Genomic DNA, 17,435 nt, shown 5'->3' with positions numbered 1-17,435 from the left:
TGATTAAAAATACAGGCACATGTATTTTAGAGGTCAGTCCTGTGGATGAATCATGAAAGGAAGTGATGAGAGATGCAGGCTGCACTCCTTATAAGTGAGTAAAAAGTGTCAGTCAGTCATTATTTATCTGATAAAATCCACAGACACACACACACACACACACACACACACACACACACACACACACACACACACACACACACACACACACACGCTGCATGATTATAACTCATGGAGAGAGTGAGATTAAATGAGTCTGTACTTACTCCCGTGTATTTATGGTCATGTTTACTCTATTTCTGTCCTTATTTTATATTTCATATTTGAAACAATCAATAAGGTTAATCTCAACAGTATAGTATAGTCAATCTCAAACAGTAGTGAATCAGATTACACAGTAACTACAGACCTATAAGTATGAAGTAGCGTGAGCAGTTCATGAATAACGCAAAATAAACTCTAATAATAAATAATAAACTAACAAAGTGTGTGCTTCATTTTCTGCAAGTCATCTGCAATAAGAGAGCAGACAAACAACGTCGGCTGCTTCAAAACCACCTGAGGAAGTACCTTTTAGTGACAATTCCACCAATCACTGATAAACTACATAAACTGATGACATGAACTCAACCAACCAGCACCATCTGATGGCTGCTGCTTGAGCCGAATTTATACAATCCATTATTATCTGATTTATAAACACACTGTAAGATAACTCTCAGAATATTTGCTGAAATTGAAGAATGATGAAGAACAACACTGAAGAAAATCATCACCAGCCACCGCTGGTTTACAAGTGAAAGTGAAAAACTTTTGTAGCGTTTCTGGGTGTCTGTTTACATAATGTCACTGAAAACACAAGCCTTTCTGTGGAAACGAGGTTAAACGCAAGTTTTCTGAAACAATGTTTTCAGGTGAAGTGCTGTCGTGCAAAGGAGGCCTAGTCTAAGTAGCTCCTTTTTTCACTTCCCTGCTCACCTCACCTGACGTCTGCGGCAGAAACCCTGCTGGAGGTGTACCGCACGTACAGTCAGCTTTTAGGCCTCACACAAATGTACAGTTGAGTTTCTTTTTTTATGATAAAAAGGCTTCTTTTTGTCGCAGCATGTCTTCCCCTTTTCGCCGTTCTTTTCAAAGTGTTTTTGCGATGCAGTTTTTGGCCTGAAGCTCCAGTGAAGATGACAGAGGCATGGTGGAGCCCATCCAGGGTTTACAAATGGAAAAGCCTCCTGTTTCTGCTCTCTTTGTGCCTGCTATCAGCTGGGCAGTGATGTCAGAGGGTTTGGGGAAGCCCCGGGTCCGCCGCCGCCACCGTCGCTCTAAGCTAGTGGAACAAAGCCATTTGGGATGGAGGCGGGAGCAGAGGGGGTGAAAACCCAGCTGTCTGCCTCACAGTGCCACCATTGTCCCCCCACCCCCACGATCACTGTACGCAGACCTGGGTGGGATTACCGAGTGGAGGAGCTTCCTGCAGCATCCTGTTGGAAGCTTTGAGGAAAACAAAGCTGGCTGGTCACTTCTTGTCTCTGCTCCATGGGAGCCTTCCAGTAGCGGCCGTCCTGAGATTAAAGGTGTGGAGCTCAGGGATTTGCTGGCCGGATCACATCTTTGGGATTACACCAGATTGGAGGTCGTTGCTGCACTCAAAGTGACGACCTTCCCCAATCATCCTGACAGATTTTGATTGTTTGAGGGTTTGAATTTAATTCATGTGTGAGTAGATTTGTGGTTCGCTGACGCGACCTTTGATCTGTTGGATGGTCTGGAGCTTTGTCAGGAGGCGTCAGTGTTTCTCAGATGAGGTCTGATGACCAGATTAGGCCTTTAGAGAGAATCTAAACAACAGAGGAGTTCATGGCAACGCTAAGCAGTGATTCTGCTGGTAGGTTGCTCCCCAAAAGTGGGTCGCCAGGTTGATTTCAGTGTCTCACATCAAAAAGTTTAAAATGAAACAGTGTCCTGAACATTAGAGGGTGATGATACGTTGTGATGTGAACTGAAGAGTGTCGTTTTTGATTGTGGAGAGGATTTGGCCCCATTTACTCATTTCAAGTGAAAATGCATCATTGTTGTTGAGGAAATGTTTCATGTTCAAGCTGGAATCTTTTGAAAATGATGTGGATGGATCCCCAAAATGCAACAAAAATTTTGCGTTTTTACTTTTGTCATGTAACTGGAGCCTAAATCTACAGGCTTGGATGTTGAAGTAGTTTAATTTCTTATTTGTTCATCAAAGACAAAAAAAAAAAAAAAATAGGCTGAAGGTATTTAGACCCATTTCAGGTCAGTGAATGTGAAAATGATTCTTGATTTGGGTCACAGCTCGTCTATAAAGGGGTGACGGAGGCTCCTGAAGCGGGAACCGGTTGAGAACACTTCATTGGTTTTTAACCGGTCCCGCTTCAGGACTCACCGTCACCCTTGAGTAAGACGCTGTGACCCAAATCCACAACATTATTCTTTTTAATTTAGTGAATTTACATTTGGTCAGTTTGAAGCTGTGCTCAGCTTTTTGGTTGGGAGCCACCAGTTGACTGATGCAGCCTGATACTGGGGCAGACCTGGGCTTTAGGCAGCCAGGATGCTTTTTAGGCTGTGATTGGCCGACCCACATGATTCCGATGATGGTGGGAACTTTATTATTTGATAACATCATTTTAAATTGAAATCCAACAGTAATCGTTCTGCTTTTCATTGACTTTCTAATCTTGTACCTGCTGTACAGATAAAGGGCTTGTCATCGTAATTATGAACATTAAAATGTCTTGCACATCACCCACATAAGTTAAAATTTGTGCACAATAAAGGCTTAGTTCCGCTGTACTCTTCCATCTGGAGACAGAAGCATAAAGAGGCTGGTCTCTGAGTGACTGGGTCATTCACACAGAGTGAAATGGATATGGAGGGTTTTCACGGCTCCACAGTTAATTCTGTTAAATTTTACCTCCCGCATCTTCGCCTTGCACCGTTCCCTTGTTTTCATTGCCCTGCAGTATCTATTAAACCTTCCAGGCCCTGATCGGATGTGTGTGTGGGGGGGCAGCGGAGGGTCTCTGAATACCAGCAGTGCACCTTCGGGTTCCAGGCCTGCGGTTCTGGTCCCAGCCCAGTGGGATGCCGCTGGCCTGCCTCCCTCCAGAAATCTGCTGCGGTTATTATCCCGGCCCAGAGAACCCAGCGCCGTAAATCGTTTTCCCCGACGCCAGCTCCGACTACTGTACATACAGTCCTCCGAGCGCGTCTGGGCAGCGGAAGCGGCCGGAGCGCCGGATGGCCGTCGGGGGAGCCGCTGCTGTTATGTAAGACGAGTTCATGGTGCACCGACTCGGAGACGATGGTAAATCCACATGGAACAGGCATCTTTACACTTTGTACCTGCAGTTATAGAACTGGCAGCTTGCTGCACCACACATATGGTAAAGTACTGATGGTATCCAGCAGCAGTTTGTGGTTCGGGTTGCTCTGAACTGTAGAGCTCATGTTCAGAAAGTGTCTCATTCTCAAACATCGGTCACTGAAAACTACCTCCTGACTGTTTTCTGAACTGGGCACAAACTGGATTTTGGACCAGTGTCGGTGTGATTTTGGGGCTTTTCTTTTTCTTTTTTCTTTGACTGACTTCAGACTGATTTGTTTTTGATCCGATTCACACTGGTTTCTTGGACTCAATTTTTGAATGACTTTGTCCCTGAGCTCCGACTGATTTCTGAAGAGTTCTGGACTGGATTCAACTGGGTTTCAGACTGGATTTTGAAGTGAGTTTAGACGGGTTTAAGACATTTTTAGGTTTTTTAAGACTGCTTTCTGTTTTATTCATTCTTTGGTCAAGGTTCAGGCTGATTTCTGACTGGATTTTGGACTGAATTTAGCATCTTATATGTTCTGATTTTTAGGTCTGGTTGGTTGACTGATTTTAAACTGTAGTTAGATTAAATTTTATCTGGAGTTTAGGCCGGTTTTGGACAGGTTTTTAAACTGAGATTGGCCTTCTGACCAGTTTATGGAGGATTTTCAGGCCGATTTCAGCCTGATTTTTGTACCAAGATTAGATTGGTGCTGTATCTGGTTTTCGAGTTGGTTTTAGGTTTTTGTATTTGATGGTACAGATTCAGCCAGTGAGTTTTTCTCTGAGTTTTCAGCACCATGGACAGCGGACGCTCTGAGATTGACACCTGTCAGGCTGCATTTGTGTGTGTGTGTGTGTGTGTGTGTGTGTGTGTGTGTGTGTCTGCGTGCGTGCGTGCGTGCGTATGTGTATTTGTTCTTCAGAACAAGTTTGTGAACTGGTTTGTGACTTTATTCTGCTTTCTGAGGCATAGAGGTTTGCTTGGCTCAATAAAAGTGAGCATTAGTGTGTTGTTTGATGGTAGGATGAGGGATTGGTTGAATGGCGAACTTATTATCATAAGGGCCCTTCGAGAATGCTCCACCCCCTCTGTACTGAGACCTATGCTTCGCCTCTGATTGTTGCCTAAGTGTTCTCCTTTCTGCTGGCATCTTTATAAAAAGGATGGCTGGTGTCATAGAGTATTTTGTGCTCTTGTACCTCCAGGATCAGTTTCTCTTCGTCAACCATGCTTGCTTTCGAGTTTAAAAACTTCCACTACTCCTTTGTTTTGCGACACCAGAGCGTGTTCAGGTTTCAAAATAAAACACTCATGCATAAAAGCGTATATTTACACTTTTATTTACATGTAAAAACATGTGTGACAGCGTCAATAGTAATCTATGTATATATATATAAGTAATATGCCTCGGAATAAGAAAAGTCAACTTTTGTGGTAATTTTTTTTTGGTAAAATGGATGTTGCACTCTTTTGGCTTCCTGTTGGTGCTTTGACATTATGGGAAATTGACTCCAGCTCCGCTGTGCCTCCGGCAAAAATAGACCTGGTCCGAAGTTGTCTGGAGAGCGGTCCGCAGGACGACGGCGGGCGTACGCTCGACGCAGGCCTCGCACGGGCTGTGGGCGCGCTCTGCCTGCGACTTCATTGACTTCGATGGGTGCTTGAGTACTGCATGAGGGCTGCGACTTGCGTGGCGCAGTGCAGCCGTTCTGCAGTATGTGGGCGCTGGCCCTTATGTTTGATTTATTGGATTTTGATTGTCTCTGACTAGGTTAGCTTGTTGTGGGGTTATGGTCATGGGAATCCAACCGGTTTCACACATGAAGGAGAAAAAAAATCTGAATTCCACTTTAGACGTTTCAGATAGAATCAAGTTCTCAAGTGGACACAGTCTCAAACACATTTTGTTTATGCAGAATTTGATTGATGTATTGTCATTAAATTGTATTCACACCACTGGAGCTCCTCACGTGAAAAAAGGACAGTTTTAGACCAATTTAATTGCTTCAAACTTACTTTCTCAAGGACTATTCTAATGAGGCGATTCGGTGCAGTGATGCATGATGGGCCTGTGCTATATATAACATGCGGTGAATGCACTGACGCTTTCATCAGGCAGCTGTGCTGCTCCGTCCTCGCCGGCGCCGCACGTTAACAAACGTCGGCAGTCATCAAGCAGCCACTTATCGCAACTTATGGCTCCTTTCCTGTTCGTCTGGGATCGGAGTTAAAAAGAGGCCGCAGAGGTTCTTTTTTTTTTCATTTGCTTCACACCGGCCGGGCCGTGCAGCAGAGGGCAGCACGAGCCATGGCGGAGGGACGTCAACAGCTCACGATGCTGGATCGCAGCAATAATCTGACCCTTCTTATTGTAAGTCACGGACCCGTGGCTAATGGGATTCCAGCTATCAGAGGATTATGATGATCCAGCTCCCTTTGTACACCAGCGCTGCCATTTTACATACATTCTTTATCAATTTGACACACACTTTGTCAGCAGTAGTTGATAATGTGCTTCTCCAGCACTGTCGGGAAAAAAAGAGCCACTCTACAGTGTAAGAAGGGTAATATGATTAATAGTGAGAAAAGTAAAGGGATTTGAAGTGTCAGAGTTTTTCTTCTCTTTGAAGACAGTCTCATCACCCAGAATATTACTTTGTGGAATGCTTCAGAGGATTGCCGTCCATTACACTTTCCCAACGCTGACAGGGGATTAGTCCAAACGACAGGCAGCCGGAGAGGCAGGGGGTCGCACGCAGTCTGGACAATTTATTTCTTGATTACCCTTCTAGTCCTCAGCGCAGGAATAACAGGGCGCTTCATCACCAGCGTCACCGTGAGACGGAGGAATAATGACGCTTTCACATCGGGGAAGAAGCTCTCACGCAAGATGTGATGACAGCGAGTACACACCGGTCAGCCATAACATTACAACCACCTGCCTCATACTGTCATTTTAGGTGAACGGCCTCAAACTGCCAATTTCATCTTGACTGGGTCTCGATGGAAAAATAGTGATATAATAACTCTTAACACAAATCACAAAGTTTGCAAATGAAAGTTGTGGGGAGCCAGCTGAGGAAATGTCTCTCACATGAACAAGCCCAGCATTTCCTTTTCAAATGAATTTTTTAAAAAAGAAATGTTTTAAGTGTTAAATTCATATGCTTTTGTCAATTTCTGATTCTTAAGGAAGGACTTAAGAAAATGTCCACGCTGCTCTAAGCAGATCATAGATCATAATGTTATGGCTGACCATCAAAAATGAAGCGCTCATAAACTCGATGCCCCACTCAATCTTTTTCAGCGTTCTCTTAGTGGAGGAAGGTCGTGCCTCCCGTCCCGCTGCACTTGATTTTCACAACACATCCCTTACAGCTGGCCAGAGCTATGATGATGAAGCCAGGCGTGACGGACCAAACTGACCCCTCTCTCTTCCTCCTCCTCCTCCTCTCGTGTGAGTCCTCTCCTGCTGCCATTATCCAGTCGATGGGCCGCCCTTTGCTATGCCTACATGTCTGTCCCTTCGCATCTTTTGGAAGTGGATGAGTGAGGGGGATAGAGGGATGGGAGGCGCGGCGGCGCGCTGGGATGCTCAATAAGAATTAGGACATTACCCGGGGCGAGTTCAATAGATGATTAGAAGGAAATGCCAAAAAAGAAAGGAAGCAAAAGAAAAGTGGGCCGGCCCCCCGTTTTCCTGATGCTAACCTACACAAGATGCCTCAAAGGGAGTATTCCCAGTAAGAGCCGGGGTTAAATGTTGGGTATTTGCAGCATGTCTGATTCTTGATATTTTAACTAGATCTAACTTCCACATATGGTGTCTGCCCATCCTGTACTTTACCCTTTGTGTCAAACCTGTGTCAACCTGGCATCCTGCTCTGTGTGTGTGTGTGTGTGTGTGTGTGTGTCTGAGTGGTGTGCTCTGTGTAGCCAGAAATACATTTATTGGACCCAACTGTATAAAACCAGAGACACACCTGGTAGTTCATTCTCAGTCCAGGAAAGCATAGGGTTCAGTATCAGTCCAATAAACAGGATAAATGCGTTTAATGAACTCCAGTACTTTGGTTGGTCGTCTGTCCAATATGAATGTCAGTCTTGTCATGGCCTGGCATGCTAACTACATCATTTTCAGAGTTTTTAAAACATTGCCATGTGAAACCAAAGCTTTTCAGAAACAAAGATGCAAAAACGATGCATATTTAATTGAAACATTGCATAAAAGACGCCTAAAGTACACGGGATTATTACAAACTCCATCCGTGTGTGTGTGTTCAACGTCATGTTTGAACCTGTGCTGAACCTTCATCAACCAGCACTCAGAGAGAACATGCAAACTTTACACATGAAGGATCCAAATGCATTCATGAGAGTGACAACTTTTGAACAACGTGAGTGATTTCCATCGAGGAAACCATGTGAATAAAGGGAACGGAGAATGTTTCGTTTTCCGAGAGCAGAGCACTGAAAACCACCAATTTGAAGGATTTTACTCAGCAATTTGCAGATCGAGCTGGAACTGAATCCTCCATTCTGGTGTTTTTATCAGAGCTGTCTGTCTTCCTCCCTCCAGTTTGAAGCACTTTTCTCAACAACCATCTATACATCCGTTACCATAGCAACAGCCTCCTTCCCGCCAGGAAGTTGACAGCCGTCAGCTTGCCTTAAGCTGACAGTGCTTAGGAGGAGAAGTCGTCGACCATTTTCTTCTTCTTGCTTTAATTGAGCACACATGCCGATTGATTCACACATGGCTTCTGCGTGTCTCACTTTGTCTCTTTCTGGACTCTGGCCACGAGCGAGGAATGCTTGGAGCGTACAAAGCATTTCCTTCCGTTTTTACTTCCCTCGCTGGATCCTGTTTGATCATCACGCCCGCTTGTGCATGCCGCGGTCCCGCCGCTCTGCATGCCGACCTGGGCCTGGAATAGCTTTTCCACGCAAAATAAACATTTTAAGCAGAGTAAACAGGCTCTGCAGGTACCAAAAGTCACAGTGTACAGATATTTTCTCTGAATACACAGCTTGAATTGTTTGCTTTGTGGATTCGTACCGCAGTGAGCTGCACAGCAGTCAGCATCGCCTTTAAATGTGTTTTCTTAAATTTAAAGATTTTACTGTTCAAACTGAATTTACAATAGTTTTTCTCTCATGTGAACTGGCATTAGTTTTGTAAGTTTATACAGAGTGTTGGATACTGTCTAACATGTTTTAGTGTCAGGACGGATTGTTAAATCTTCCTAACAAACAACTTGATATTTTTGTGACATTTTTTACCGCAAGATAAACTTGGTAAATGCTTCCTACCCAACTGGAATCTCAATTAATTACCCACAATAAATCAATTAATATTAAAAAACACCTCAACTCTTGTTTTAAGTATTTAATATGTGGCTGTTTTTTACTCACGACCTCTCACAGCTCAACATTAACCATTTTGGACTTATGGAGTCCCACAGGGTTATGTGTTGGGACACACATTTTTCATGACACACATGCTTCCTCAAGCTGCATGGTGGTTTTTGTTAGCACTCTTACTTCCTAATAAATCTCAAACAATGTCGTAAAGTCTTTCAGCAAATCAAAAGCTCTTGCATTAATGTGATAAGCTTATGCGTCATTGGCTGTTGATGCAGTCCTGGAGGTTCAGCTTATTTCTTAATGCTTATTCAATCATGTAATATCATTCATTTAAATGGTCACATTATTGGCCATTACAACATTATTGGCTGCTTTGTGGCCATTCAGTGTGGAGTTTGCATGTACCCAAGAACTTGCTCTTTTCAGTAAGCAGCAAAGTGATTCCTATATTTTTGAGTAATGTGCAAGACACTGATATAAACAATAATAGGAGAGTAACTATGTAGCTGCTCAGTTTAACTGCAAGTCATTACAACTTGCATCGTAGTTTTTACTCAGGATTTACTAAATCCCACATCCGGTATTCAAATCTGGATCCCCACACCCCAACTCCAGACATCCTCTATGATAACCACAGCCGGGGGTATAAAAACATCTTCCAATTTATTATGGTGGTCCCATCCTCCACCTCTGCCCCCAACCGTTTGAAGTCTTTCACTGTTTATATTGTGGAAGATGAATTTTATTGCATTTGAGGAAGACGGCGCAGCAGCGGTTCAGAGGGTTCAAACATCATTATTCAAAATAAGCTGCATTTTTAAAAGCATATAATCACAAGGAGAGAGATAGAGTTAACCTTTTCTTATGGTGTTAATAACAGAATAACCTCCAGGGAACGTAAAGCATACTAATTAGAAACTTTGCCTTGTGTACATTATAATGATAATTAAAAAAAAAAAATCTTTCTCGCGGATGCAAGACTAGTCGGTAATCGGGTTATGTTAATCCATCCCTTCACCAGTGTATCAGAATGCTAAATGAAAGCTTAGTTGAATGGCAAAGCTTTGAAATTCACAAATCTGAAGGATTAAATGACTTTCAAGAATCAGACATTTGCAGAGGAGGGATGCAGCATCTGCAAACGTGAATCTCATCTCTGTCTCATGGAGGAATATTATATATATAAAAACAAAACCAAAAAAGAAAAAAAAAAACACCAGGAAGAAAAAGAAAGTAATGGCTAAAAGATTGTGTCTTTTGCTGACTTTGTCGTTACATAAATGGGCTGGGAGGTGGGGGATATAAGAGACTGGTTCCTCTAATGACTAGCAGCACTCTGAGGTGGTCTGGAGCCCTGTTAAAGGCAGCAGGCAGGAGTCTGTGGAGAGACAGCCGTGTTGAAGTTTGCCTCGTCCTCCAGAGAATGGAAACTCAAATTGCCCTCCCGAGGGACCTCCTATGGGCCCATATGTGCCTATAATGCAGCTCCGCCGAACAGGCGGTCGGTGCTGAACTCATATCACACTTCGTTTCTCATCTTTCACCGAGACAGTGTGATTACAGGCTGCTGAATCGAACCCGCGAGTAAAAATAGGTCCATGATGTGCAATGATATTCATCGAATCCAACCAACCACAGCAGACATCACTTACAGCCTCATAAAGTCATTATTAGGATTTGGTGTGATCCAACACAGCCGTCCCTTCCAAGTCTGTCACTCCATCTAACACAAGCAGTGTCTCCATGTCATGGTTGGAGAAGTCAGCCTCATTTAACATCAAGTCAAACGGTCAAACGGGTCTACAAAGACCATTTAATTCAGTTTTTTTAATTCATTTTATCCTTTGAAAAGGAAACAACTCACTTACATATATTCCATCACTTTTTTCAATTAAATCACTAAAAAGCGATGCATTTTTCATGTCATTATTGGTGCTGAAGTTGTTTTTTTTCCTGCACACAGAGAACAGTAGGATGTAGACATTCAAGCTCTTTTATCCTCTTTCTTTCCTACTCAGTATCTTTTATAAGAAATGTGTCTCTAGGAATGTAGATGATGGTGTCGTAAACGTACACTTTGTTGGAGAAACACTGTTAAATTAAAGAGAGTGAAGAACACAAGCACTGAATCGCTCCGTTGTTATTGTCGTGCATATGCAGAAGAACTATTTACTATGACTGTTATGCACATGCACAGTAACCTGGAGAAGTCATCGGTTTAAGACGCACATTCTTTCTCACATGGAGTCACACTTTCAAACAGTTTGGAGTCTGTTTAACTGAATGCGTCCTTGAACAACTGGGGAAACAATCTGGAGAAAAGGTATGTGGATGCAAGGAAGATACACAGTCTACACAGATTGGCCAGTGGGACTCAGACTGAACTCTGGTCTTTTTGAAGTGAAGGGATAAACATGTACTCACATGACGAAGTGCCTTCAGATAACATTCTGAACTATAATTCGCTCCAAACTGCTGGACTGAACGCCGAGCTGAAGCACACTGGGGACTTCTGACGGGGTAGAGAAGAACTAAAAATCCATTAACCATCATCATTACCACACTGTACATCCCCAAACAATTCCTTTGTTTGAATATTTCTGGAAATCCAGTGTTTGAGAGTTTTATTAAAAGTGATAATAATTCTAACAGTGTTGATTTAAATGGGGCAAAAACCAATCCACAGGTCCAACATGCAGTTATTGGTCTGGTAGAGTGGTGAGGGCTGATTCCTGACAGTCAGAATGTTCCAGTATTGGTGATATTGACCAACAGGGCCTTTCTGTGTCAAGTTTGCATGTTCTCCCTGTGCATTTGTTGCATTGTTGCTTTATAAAAAAACCCTCCAACTCCGTGTGAACGAGGGAAGATGTGACAGCCAACAGCACCTACTAGTGGCCTGACAAGCTGACTACATTGTTTTCAGTCTTTCTGTTTTCAAGGATTTAGAAACTTTCCTGAAATAAAAATAGGAGAGTGTAAATGTCACGGCCAGCTCCTCTGCATCCTAGGAGGGATGCGATTTCTGTTTGACTTTCAGGTGGGCGGCGCTGGAGCGTGTTCGGAGGCGTGGTTCCAGCTCATCAGCGGGATGGTTTTCACCTGTTCTCTCCCACCACTATTTAAGAGGCATCCTGGCTGGAATTCGCCGCTGGATCTTAACGCCGACAACAGTGTGTCAAGACGTGCTCACCTCGCTCTGCTCTGGTGAAACTCGTACTTACTCTGTTTCTCTTTGCTCACAGCTTGGGATCCCGCTCTGCCTGCCGCACGCCTCCTGTCGCTCTGCCGCCCGCCTGCTGGACTTCGCCCCAGAGCCACCTTGGATCCAGCCTGGTCCACGTCTCACCTCCTGGACCCTCCATTAGTTTCTGGAATAAATCAGTTTTTTTCACCCGTGTCGTCTGCGCCTGAGCCCCCGAATTGAGCCGTAACAGTAAAATCCCCCATAGGAGTAGTTGTGCACGTCTGTCTATGTTAGTGCAATGACGGACTGATAAACATAAAAAAGTTTCTCGTGTTGATATTTGATGTCTTGACTGGAAGAAAAAAATGACATGAAAGTAAAACTTGAGAATGAATAATGCTTCCACAAGTCGGAGGAAACCAGTTTTGGTGAATGATGTAACCAGATCTGCAGCGGTAACCACACGATGACAAATAAAAGAAGAGAAACAGAGAGCCAAAGCTCCCGAACTCTCACATGAGAACCGAGTGATTGGTTGACAGGCTGCACAAAACAACCTGGCCCAGACAAACAGGTGGAAACAATGAGGGCGGGGAAGCTGCAATCAGCACAGCAGGACGGCATGAAGAACTCATGAGTGTCACCTTATTTCCCCTCAATCCCAGAATAACACACTCTCCAAACTGTGGGAACAAACACCGACATGAGACGGGAGCCAGACGGCCATGACGTGCAAACTAGAGGTTTGAGGTCATGGTTACTACAACAAACATGTCGGACTTGGTGCTGCTGGGTTTCTTTATTTTTAAGACCCTGATACAACTTAAATGCAACTTTGTTGGTGGCTTGACTTAAGTTAATTACAAATACACTTTGATCTTCTGCATCTGCAGACTTTAACTTCCGTCTAGACTCAAGAACTCCAAACGTGGAACTGGAGAACAACGTGTCTGTGTGAGGATCTGTGTGCATGTTTCACATCTGGGTGCACATCATGATTCTTTTGCATGTATGTATTTGTACATTAGCATGTGTGTGTGCTCGTGTGTGTGTATAATCTATAAGCACATCTCTGGGTTCTGGTGAAATGGAGTCCGTTTGTCTGCCGGCTCACACTCAGTGATTTCACCCCACATGTGAAATATATCCGAGTGTGTAATAACAGGAAAGTGCACTTTTCTCTGAGAAGTCACCTCGGAGTGTCTGCGTTGATGTAAAGCCCCGCCATCTGGCACTGAAGGCAGATTAAAACAAACACAATGATTTGCAGCTACTGCTTGACCCACTTCCTCCAGGTCTTCCCCCCATTTTTTCGTCCCCCTCCTGCCAGATGTTGAACAGCAGCCCTTCCATCTATCATACTACGCAGAAACACCAAAGTTCCTTGAAAGTGCGAGTTACTCTCCGCCGTCCTCTCCTGGGCTCACTGATTAGTTCCAGTCACAGAGGCATGTTTGATGAACAGGTGAGACGTGAGTTGTGAAACGTCTGGTCTCGGGGTCGGCACTGAGAGCTCACCGACTGGGAATGGAAAACAGTTTTCTCATGTCGGAAATGAGCGGTCAAAGGTAGGTGAGGAAGAGGAATGAGGGAACCTCCAGACTGGTCTGAGTGCTGCCTGCTGAAGACATACTGCGACCACTCTGTCCTGCACTTCCTCCAGGACTTAATCCTCCATGTTTTTAAGCGTCGTTAGAGAGCTTCAGGTGACCCTGAATGACTGACGATCAGAGGAAGCAATGGACATTTGAGGTCAATAAGCAAACAAGATGTTCTCCTAAATGGATAAAATCAACCCCAATAAATATTTTCTAATAATTCTCTATCACAGGGGTGTCGAACATAAGGCCCAAGGGCCTGAACCTGCATACTGCAGGCTTCAATCCGGTCCATGAAACAACAAATCAAATTTGAAAAAATGCAAATAAAATATGGAAACCAAAGCTGAGGCATCAGTGATGCTGATATGTAAGTTAGCTTCAGAGCCTCAAAGCCATGCTCTCAGGGTGAGGTTGGGAAAACATGCAGAATGCAACAGTTATAGAAGTTGTTTAGACACTTTTTACCAGAAGATTCCATTAAAATTGGTTTCATGTTGAGATTGTAGCCATTTTCTAAAGTAATTCTTTGGTTTTTGTGAAAATATAATAATTCTCATTACATATAGCTACTCTGCAAAACAACACAAAAAAATGTTAGTCTTTAAATTTAAAGGTTATTGTGCCATTATTTTACCAGTCTGACATACACAAGATAAAATTGGGCTGAATGTGGCCCCTGAAGTAAAATATGTCGGACACCTCTGGACTGTCACCCTGATAGTAACGTTAGTAAGTCTTGATCTTGACTCTCATCCGTTGTGGTAAGGGGACCTCACGTAAAAAAAAACAAGCAAATCTACGGAGCAAACTGCAATGACTCACAGTGAGTTGTGGAATCAGTCCTTTATTTTTTGAGGAATCATCTAAGCTGCGTTTTCATCCGTCTATCATCCACAGGGGAAGTGTTTTCACAAAGTTGTGTTTTGCCCTGTTCACACAGAGATGGATTCAGAAGTTAAAAAAGTACCATTTTTTGAACCACGACTTTTTAAAAAGTTGCATTTTCAGCATTGTGGTGTAAAAAAACATTTACTGATAAACATATCCAACTAGTGTCCTTTAAAAAAACTAAGGCTAAATTTTGACTAATTTATTTTAAGCAAGTTTGGGCTTTGTTTAAACGACGTATTTATTTCTGAACATGGAAAAAAAGATCATTGTTTTGTATTTTGATCAAATATTTTTGACTCCTGAACTAGATGTATTTGTGTAAAGTGACTAACTTTTTATTGTTTCTTTCACAGACTCGATTAAGTGGTTTCTGAAAATGTTGAAATGTAAATAATAACTCCTCAAATAACTTTTAGACTTAGAAAAAAAATGCAACCAGAGTAATTTAATTTGATTATTTCATTTCGTTTTATATTATTTATGTCACCAGGTTGAAAGCCGATTATTATAATTTAAATAGTGGACAGAACCATCTACATCAGCAGACATAGCTGCTGTGGTACGGTGTATTTTCAGCCTTGGTGGGAATCATTCAGTCTTTCTTTCTTCACTGCGGAAGGAGCCAAAAGTCCTCGGCAAGTTTCTAAAAATGGACATCAAGTAATGGAAAAGTGCTACGATTACGAATTAAACTGGCAAAGCATGCAGTGTGTTTTTATATCGGTGGTTGATTCCTTGATCTTCGCTCCTGGAAGCTGCAATAAGATCCCCACTAAGACTTAGACTGGAGGTTGGAGGATGTCTCTGCTGCTTCTCTTCTTCTCAGGAAGTTGTCAATTACCTTGCAGGTGTTCGGACTTCAATCTTCCCAGCGGCGTGTTTCACTTTGTGGTATCACCATACGGATCCTGAAATACATCCTTCTTTTACTGGCACAAATCTGGGATTCATTAGTAGCAAATTGGGTTTTTTTCCACCATTTATTGTGAAATCTGGTAATCTACCCCAAGTGTTTGTCCTCATTTCACCTCCCGAGGCCATGACTCCACCGACCGCCTTTGTCAGGAATTGTCGTGATCGTCTTCATATCCTCCACATCCAGGAATCAGAACTGAAGTTGTATCCATCTTTGGAAAGATCCACGTTACACGACAAACTTATGAGACCGACTTGGCATGAGGTGTTTCAACGCTGCTTCAACTGAATGATTCAACTCAACTTTGATCGACTTCCTTCATGAAGATTCAGATCTGAAATGCTGTTTTCCTCACTAGGCTTTATTAATTCCACACTGACTCAAAAAAAAAAAAATTTAAAAAAAATTCCATGTTTGCTCAGAGGAAACCTGGGTAAATTGAAAAAACAAACAAACAAATTAACAGAAAGAACATGTAAACTCCACACAGGAAGGTTCTCAAGCATGAAGTAGAACTGGTGAGACTGTTGTGACAGAGACGTCTTACCATGACGCGTCTTAGTACCAAGCCCTGTGGAACTCCATGAGAGCTGGATTTGTTAATGTGAAGCTGGGGGAGTAAATGACTTCCAACAACAGCTCTCATGTTTTTATTTAGTTTGCTGTGATTCTCTGAGATTCCAGAACTTTTACTATGTTTCAAATCGTGCCATATTCAGTGTCGGACTTATGGGACTTTTTATTCCTGTTTATGTTCATTATTACAAGTCACTCCATTTCTACTGCCAATAGTAAATCACTGACCATTGAAATTCTGTACCTGTTGATTTTTCCTGAGTAATTCTCTACTTCCTGAAGTGTTCCTGATTCAGTTTGCCCTCAGTTCACCTGAGTCCTCTTTCTTTTCTTTCCCCGGCTTCTGTCTCTGGCTTCAATCAGCCTCGCCATGTCCAGACCGAACCTCATGTTCAGGCCCGTAACTCGAGGATGATGGCCGTCTTCCTCCTCCTGCTTCTCCCCCTCCCAAGGGGACCCCCGTCCCCCCACCTCGGGCTTTCCGCTCAGACTCAGACTTGATGGGTGAAGTCTTCTCTGGCAGGTGGAAGAACCAACGAGAAAACCATCTGAGGTCAAAAAGAGGAAATGAATGCCGTCATCCAGAGGAGAGAAGAGACGGTCTCACAGGCTTTTCACTGATCCATGAGGCAGATCCATCACAGGCTGTCCTTTCTGCTGTCACTTCAACATATCAACACGTACTGCTGCCCTTTGGATTCAATCAGACACAAACATTATGAGTTTACATTGACCAGCTGCTCAGCAGGATACACCTGAACCCAAATACCTTTTTTATGGTTTATACAAAACAGCACAAGATACATAAACTGAGCAAAAAACCTCAGAAGATTCTTATATAAAGCACTTTCAAACAGTGGAAAATGCTATAGAAGTGAAATCCGTTGACAGTCTGTGGGATGACCAGAACTAAATCTCTCCTCTCATCCTTTACAAAGGTGGATTTATTAAAAGAAAATAACAGGCTTATCAGTTTAACTTTTATCATAAGACGGCTTGAAAGAATTAATGCACAGATAAACATTTAAATCAACAAAACATCCAGTGGACTTAAGCCATCCAACTGATTTAATGGAATAAGTGTCATAAACTTACACTTAAGACACATACCAATAAACATAAAAAGTGTTGTTATTGTAAGTTTTTTGTCTCTGTCTTCCATATAAATAAGCAATGAAATGAGATCTCACAGTATATCTCAGCATGAACCAAGTTATTTCTGGTGTTCCACAGGGTTCTCTGCTAGGACCCATTCTGTTCATGCTGTACATGCTGCACTGGTTAGAGTGACCAGCTCTATTCTTAGAGGCAAAATGTCTCTGTTTGTGAGTTTTGTGGCTGCTTTGGATTTTTCTGACAGTTTAAAAATATGTTTGTGATTGACTGATGACTCCAAAAATGTCTGTATGTGCGAACATGACTGACTGAGCTCTGTTTGTCCTGTGGTGGACTGGAAATATTTCCACAGTATAACCTGACTTCACCCATAGAAAGCAGGATGCAATCGTGTGGAATATAAAATCAAAAATGTTTTCCATGAAGTTGTTTTC

Source organism: Salarias fasciatus, chromosome 12 (assembly GCF_902148845.1).
Source record: "Salarias fasciatus chromosome 12, fSalaFa1.1, whole genome shotgun sequence".
NCBI classification, from domain to species: Eukaryota; Metazoa; Chordata; class Actinopteri; order Blenniiformes; family Blenniidae; genus Salarias; species Salarias fasciatus.
Note: the sequence above shows the minus strand (reverse complement) of the source record.